This window comes from Oryzias latipes, chromosome 9, assembly GCF_053564925.1.
Source record: "Oryzias latipes strain Hd-rR chromosome 9, Olatipes_Hd-rR_3.1".
In the NCBI taxonomy this organism is placed as follows: Eukaryota; Metazoa; Chordata; class Actinopteri; order Beloniformes; family Adrianichthyidae; genus Oryzias; species Oryzias latipes.
In genome coordinates this window covers 34,790,894-34,797,703 of record NC_136245.1, presented here as the reverse complement: position 1 = coordinate 34,797,703, position 6,810 = coordinate 34,790,894, and positions in this window count along the sequence as shown.

The window sequence follows — 6,810 nt, the reverse complement described above, 5'->3', positions numbered from 1 at the left end:
ACGTCCAAAGGATTCCCTCTGCTCATCAGTCCCAGATAGGAACGGCCTCCTGTCGCTGCGTGTGGAGCCATCGTCCTGATCTCCCTGTTGGAGCTGACAGGTTCACCTGCTGCTGCACGGACGCCGGCAGAGGCTGACAGGAGTGGGGGTGTTTACAGGGAGGGTAGGGGGTCGCCGGTGCAGCCTGTGTTTTCATGAGGTGTTGAATAGCGCGTACCAGAACCACCTTCCAGCTGGCTCCAGGCGTCCGGCAGGTCCCGGGGGGCCTCGGCTCACTGCCGGGGATGAAGACGGGCATCATTACCGACTGGTGGTAACTGTGCTGCAGCCCCCCCACACACACATGCCCCCCCACACACACACATGCCCCCCCTCACACACACACACACTGCTGTAGACCGGCATCTGATGAGGTGGAGGAGGTTCAGGCAGCTGTCAGTTACCCTATGGAATCAGAAAACTAACAGACTGACTGAAAACGCTCCCCATCTCTGACGGGACGCATGGAGAGGCTGATGAGTTTGATCTGCACAGAAGAGACAGAGACGATCTGCAGGCCTCTGTTCAAAAAACAAAAAAGAACCAAATCGGGTGGGCGTGTGACAGTGAAGGAAGTTCAGAGCCGTCTGTATTGTTTGGGCTGAGCATCAGAGGAGGAGAAGCTGCCGTGCTGATCAAACTCAATGGATCTCTCAGCACAGGAATGTGACCGTTAGTGTCTCTGATCCCAGCCGTCCGTCTGTTGTTTCTACGGAAACGCAGCCTCTGACAGAATTTCAATGAGCGTTCTGTGTAACTCTGGAGGAAAACCTGAAGTTTGTTTTCCCAACGTTTACTGGTCGTACAGCCGCGAACAATGATGGCCGGGTTTATCAAACTGACATCAAGGAGGGATTTAGCGTTTTTAAAAAAACCTTAGAAAGTTAATCAGTGAGAAAAATCGGGTTTGATGAGCCGAGTTTCTGGTTTCCATCGTCACACTGATCCTCTGGCTCCTGAAGAGCCATGAATGTTCAACCATCATCGCCGTCTTGACAGGATGTGATGTCACCTTTTTTCTAAAAAGAGAAAAACACGCCCACAAGTCAAATAAATGGGCCCATCCCCATTTTTTGTGCAATTCACATTTTGAATGCAGAATAAAAACCTAAAAATGAAATGTAATTATCTGGACATTAAATCCACTGAAGTCCAAACGTTCCAGAACGTTAAATTCTGTAAAAAGCTATTTTACACTGAAGGGGGCGGGGTTAGTGAACAATGAATGAACGAATCGCCGTCAAGGCGCCAAAGTGCTTCAGAAGTAAAATGGAAAGTAAACATTCAGCAAATTAAGAACAAAAAGAAAAGAAAACTACAAGAAGCAGAAAAATACATACAATTATGTAAACCTTGACCATAAATGGTCATGCCCTGCGGTTGATGTGCTAAATCCATGAAATGAAAGGATTCTATGAATGAATGAATGGAAGAACATTAAATGCCCCCAACTCCTGAGTAAAAACAGTCACATCTGCGTCTTCAGTTTACAGTCATTTGGTTTCATCTCATTTTCTTTTTTTGCTGTTTTCTTCCTGAAAAGTGACGGTTTGTCTCACAGCTTTGAGGCAGACAAAGACTTTTTACCATAAAAGATGTTCTTAAAGACCCGTTTTGCTGATTCAAGTCCAATTGGAGACGTTTGGTTCCAGATGGAAAATGAAAAGGTATTTGATCTCAATCTGACCTGGAAACAACTGTTCCTGCGTTTCTTCTACTCATCTGGATTTTTCAACAAACGTCCCTGATCGTCTTCAGTCTGTCCAGAACTCTGCAGCCAGGCTTTTAGCCGGAACCAGGACCTGGACCCACATCCCTCCTCTGTTTTCTGCTCTGCGTTGGTTTCCTCTTGAATGTGGAATTGATTTTAAAATTGTACTTTTGGTTTTTGAGCCTCGCATGGTCAAATTCCCACCTACATCTCTGACCTTTCAACGCCTTTTAACTCCGATCCTCGAGGTCTTCCAACCTTCATCATCACCATCTTCATCATTAAGATCTCTTAAATCATCCAAAAACCCGCTTTAAGACTAGAGCAGATCTCTCCTTTCAAGGTGATGCTCCTCATCTTTGTCGCTGCGTCAGATTGACGCCGTTGAGCGTTTTAAATCCCAAACCTAAGTCGTTTTTTCAGGCTTTTCTGTCATTTTAGTCCTTGTTTCACTTTTTTCTACTTTTCTGTTGACTTATAGTTGGCTTCCTGAGTGTCAGATTTGACTTCCTCTGTGTGTTTGGTTTGATGGCATCTTCTGTGAAGAACTTTGTGAATCTGGGAAAGTGCTTCAGAAGGATCTTCTCCTTTACTCTGTTCCAGCCTGTTAGTTAGAGTTAGCGTTCTGTCGTCATGGATTGTCATTAAAGTCTTTACCAACAAACTCTCAGAGACCACAGCTGGAACACCTCACAGCACACGACGGATCAGACTGAAGAACCAACAGAACGTTCTGAAAGGAACCACCAATGAGGTTGTCCTCCAGGTCTCACCAGCATCCGTCTGTTTCTGCTGCTCCTGATAAGTGCAGCCATTTTCCCTGAGCGGGTGCCCCCCTCCTGACACGAATGTTCCCTCCCGCTCCATTTTCTCTGAATTATTCAGTAAATTCTGAATCTGCTGCTGTTTTTTTTCCCAGCAGCCTGCAGCCGTCCCAGCGTCTGTTCCCACACAGCCATTAATGAGGTCTGACAGAGGTGGACGTTTGTCTCATTTAGCCAAACTCCAGATCGGCTGAATTCACTCATTTCAAATTAATTTGAACTCTGCAGGCAGAGGGGGGGGCTGTGGATCAGCGGGCTCCTTTGAATCAGATATGTGAGTCCGGGGGTTCAGGCATCCTTGGAAAGACCCCCTCTGTCTGGATGTTGAATTAAACACCTTTGGTTGTGTTCTCTCCGTTTTTTTCTCTGCAAAGTGAAAATGTTTGAGCTGGAGTCGGAGTGAATGGAGCGTGATTTGCAGCTGTGGGTGGAGATCAGAGGGGCAGATAATGATGGGGAGGTGGGAGAAGTCTCAGCGTAGGGCTGGTAATTGTATCCTGCAAATCTTCACGGCTCACAGAGCAACATACTTTACAAACCGCTGCAGTTCAGCGCGACGGCGAGGAGGAAAAGCCTTTTTATCCAGTTTCTTTGCTCCTGAAAGCAGCGTTCTGCTGAAACAACATTTACTCCGTTTAGTTCATGTGAGCTCCAAAACATCACCGCTGAAACCTCAAATGCTTTCTTTTGCCATTATGCTACAAAATAAACCAAACTTCAATGAGCCGAGGACACGGCGGAGGTTAAGCGAGAGGCTGACGGGCTTTTTCTCCACTGTGGACGTTGGATTCTGAGCTCAGAATCCACGAATCGAACTCTGGTCAGGAAATGTTTGAATGTTTCACATCGCAGCGCAGAACAACTGGACTGACTGAAGAACCAGAACCGGATGGAGTTCTCTGGTTGCCGGAGCAAACTGGTGTCATTGTGCCCGTCCCACTTCATGGCATTGACTGTATCTGAGAACTGGACTGAGTGTCCGCCTCTGCACCTTTCTAAGCTTCATGTGGTTTCAAATGTTTGAACATAAACCAGGCCGGTTGTTCAGGAACCTGGTGAAGCCCAAGCAGCTTAGTGTGAACGCTGTGACGGGTTTGACGGGCTGTGACACCAACATGTGGTTAAGGGGAGTGACGGGTAATGGGGGCGGGATGATACAAGTCTGCTATTCGACAAACTTCCCATTTAATGGATTTTATGTGTCATGTTCTGCGTGTGACGTTGAAAATATTTAGAATTAAAAGTAAATACATAGTAATGCCATCATATACATATATGTGTGTGTAGAGTACAGACCAAAAGTTTGGACACACCTTCTCATTCAAAGAGTTTTCTTTATTTTCATGACTATGAAAATTGTAGATTCACACTGAAGGCATCAAAACTATGAATGAACACACGTGGAATTATATACATAACAAAAAAAGTGTGAAACAACTGAGAATATGTCATATTGTTGGTTCTTCATTGTAGCCACCTTTAGCTTTGATTACGGGGTGGGGGGGTGCCCACCCAACCTAAGAGTCAATATTAGTTATTGACAAAGAGCAAAGAATCATCAATACAAGCTTCTTTAAGCATTAAAAATATAGATCGACACATTTATAAAGGAAATAAAAACAATCATACTAATAAAAAATAATGTGTATTTTTGTAATATCCTTCCACTCTAGTGCCCCCCCCCCCCCCTCCACAATCTTCTGCCCCCCTCCATATAAAATCTTCTGGCTCTGTCCCAATGTCCCAACAGTGTGACTCAACATAGCGGTCCTCATTATTCGTCTATTTCGGTGATTGACTGTGATTGGCGGCTTTGATGTCTGTTTTTCACAGAAAAGTGAAGAAAAAAAATCAGAAAATCAAATTCTGTTCAGCTTAAACTTTATTTCCCCCCCCGATCGGATCCGAGAAATGGCGGAAACACAGTGAACAATGAGATTCCAGCTGTATACACATGGAGACGTGACGCGTCTTCCATGCAGCGATGAGGCCTTTGGACAGAAGCTCCTCCCACACGCGCCTGGAGCATCACGTCCATGAAGACATTCGAGGACACAGATTCACTGCACGGATGGTGTTCGGAGTGAACGCGGCATTACGTTTCACTTAAACGCAAGGTGGGGTAGTGGTTAGCCTCGCCTCATAAGAAAAGGGTTCAAATCCCAGCTGGGTTGTCCTGGTTCATGTGTGTTTTTTTTCCAGCTTCCATCCAAAAACGTCCTGTGATGGACGGAAAAAGCATCCAGAACGTGAAAGCAGATTGTTTGGAAGTGGATGGATTAACGTCCTTCAGTCTGGGAACAACAGGATGTACGGGTCTGATGGAGCCGTTGTGTTTCCAGGTAAATTAAATTATAAATTCTTCTCTGGTTTCTACAAACCACTGGGGGAACTGAAGTTGGAGGAATTGATCTCTCACATCAACTCCCATCAATACTCTGACTGCAGCTCTCTGCCGTTTCCCAGCGCTCAAGTCATCCTGAAAGAGAAAAACCAAACAAATGAGCTCTGAAACCGAGGGTGACAAAGGGGGCGGAGCCATTGAGCAGATGCAAATTAAGAGGGATAAAGAATCTTTATTTTTGTATGTATTTGTTTACAAATTTGCTCACTGGCTGTCCGAAGATTCATAACCCCTTTCTGTAATAGTTAGAGCTGTCGAACACAAAAGGCTTCAGCGCTGATCTGTTTGCTCAGTTGTTGGACAGAACAAGTTGGAAAGAAAAAAAAGAAACAAGCGTTCTGCTGAAACAAAAAGCACCACCAGCGAAGAAGGTCACAGAGGTCTGATCTTTCTCTTGGAATTGGAAATTATGAATTTCTTTTCTCCCAATGTTGCTGTTTGGGCGGTCCAGTCTGCCTGGAGGACGGCGTCAGTGTCTTACAGCAGACCTGGACATGAAGGTCATTTTAAGAAGAAACTGTAGAGAAATTCACACAAAATGATTCTGCTGGTCATGAATGTCCTCGTGACCTGCAATGAGAGATGCTGCATCAGCAGAGCACAGAGCGCTGAAGGAGGAGCCACAGGTTTTGTGGGCGGGGCTTGTGGGCATCAGCATGCGAGAAACGCGGCTGCTTTCTCAGACATCTCAGGAGCTGTAAAGTGAGTTGGAAACTCTTCCTTCATGTTCTGTTCTGCATGGGGCCAAACACATCTCTGCTTCAAATCATTCAAAAGCCCCCCCGCTGGGCCTCGTACCCCCCACATCAGTGAACGCAGCGCTGCGGGGGTTTTCTGACTCTGCTGGAAATCAAAACCCGGGAAACTCCCACCCAGAAGACCTGAACAGGAACCATTTTCACGTCTTTTAGCATTTTTTCTTTCTCATTAAATCTGTTTGATTTATATTTTATATGAATATTTTCCCAAAACTTTAATTTCTCTTTTTGAATTTAATTCAATTCAATTCAAATTAATTTTATTTGTTTAACCCAAATTCACAACAACAGTCGTCTCAATGGGCTTTTTATCAGTAATTGAAAAAGTAGAACATAAACTCAAAAGGATCATGAATACATAGAGGTCAATAGGAAAATACTAAAATGAACTAAAAAACTGACTAAGCTATACTGGCATCCCTGCCCTTAGACCCCCCCTTAGACCCCCTTTCGCGGTAAGGAAAAACTCCCAAAAAAAACGGATTCCGGAAAAAACGAAGAAACCTCAGGGGGGGCCACATGAAGGAGGGATCCTCCCCCAGGACGGGCAGGCGATATACCAGAACTCTTAGAGAAGAATTAACTTATCTAAATCTACAACTACATATATAAAGTCCAGCAGACGAGCTTCATCCAGCCGTGGTTGTGGGGACAGTCAGGGGTGCGAGGCGAGCCGGAGACAGGAACCACAGCCAGGTGTAGGAGCAGGAGCAGAGACGAGGTACTCGGTCAGGAACTGGAGCACGGATGAACCAACTGGAGTCTGGAAGCGCTCCCACTCCCCAGGAGGGGAAAGAGGGAAAGAGGGACAATACATGAATCACTGCAGCAAACAGAGGCATGGAGAACTAAATGATAAATGATGATCAAGAATAGAGAAGAGGAAGGGTAGAAGTAAAAAAGGAAAGAGGACAGAACCCCAGTGCACCATAGTTACCCCAGCTTCAACTTCTAGCAGCCTTTTAAAAGAAATAGTTATTATTAAGTTTAATTTAAACAAACTAACATTAAGTTAAATAATCTCTGAATACTAACTAGTCTGACAATAAGCCTGTCCAAAGAGGAATGTTTTCA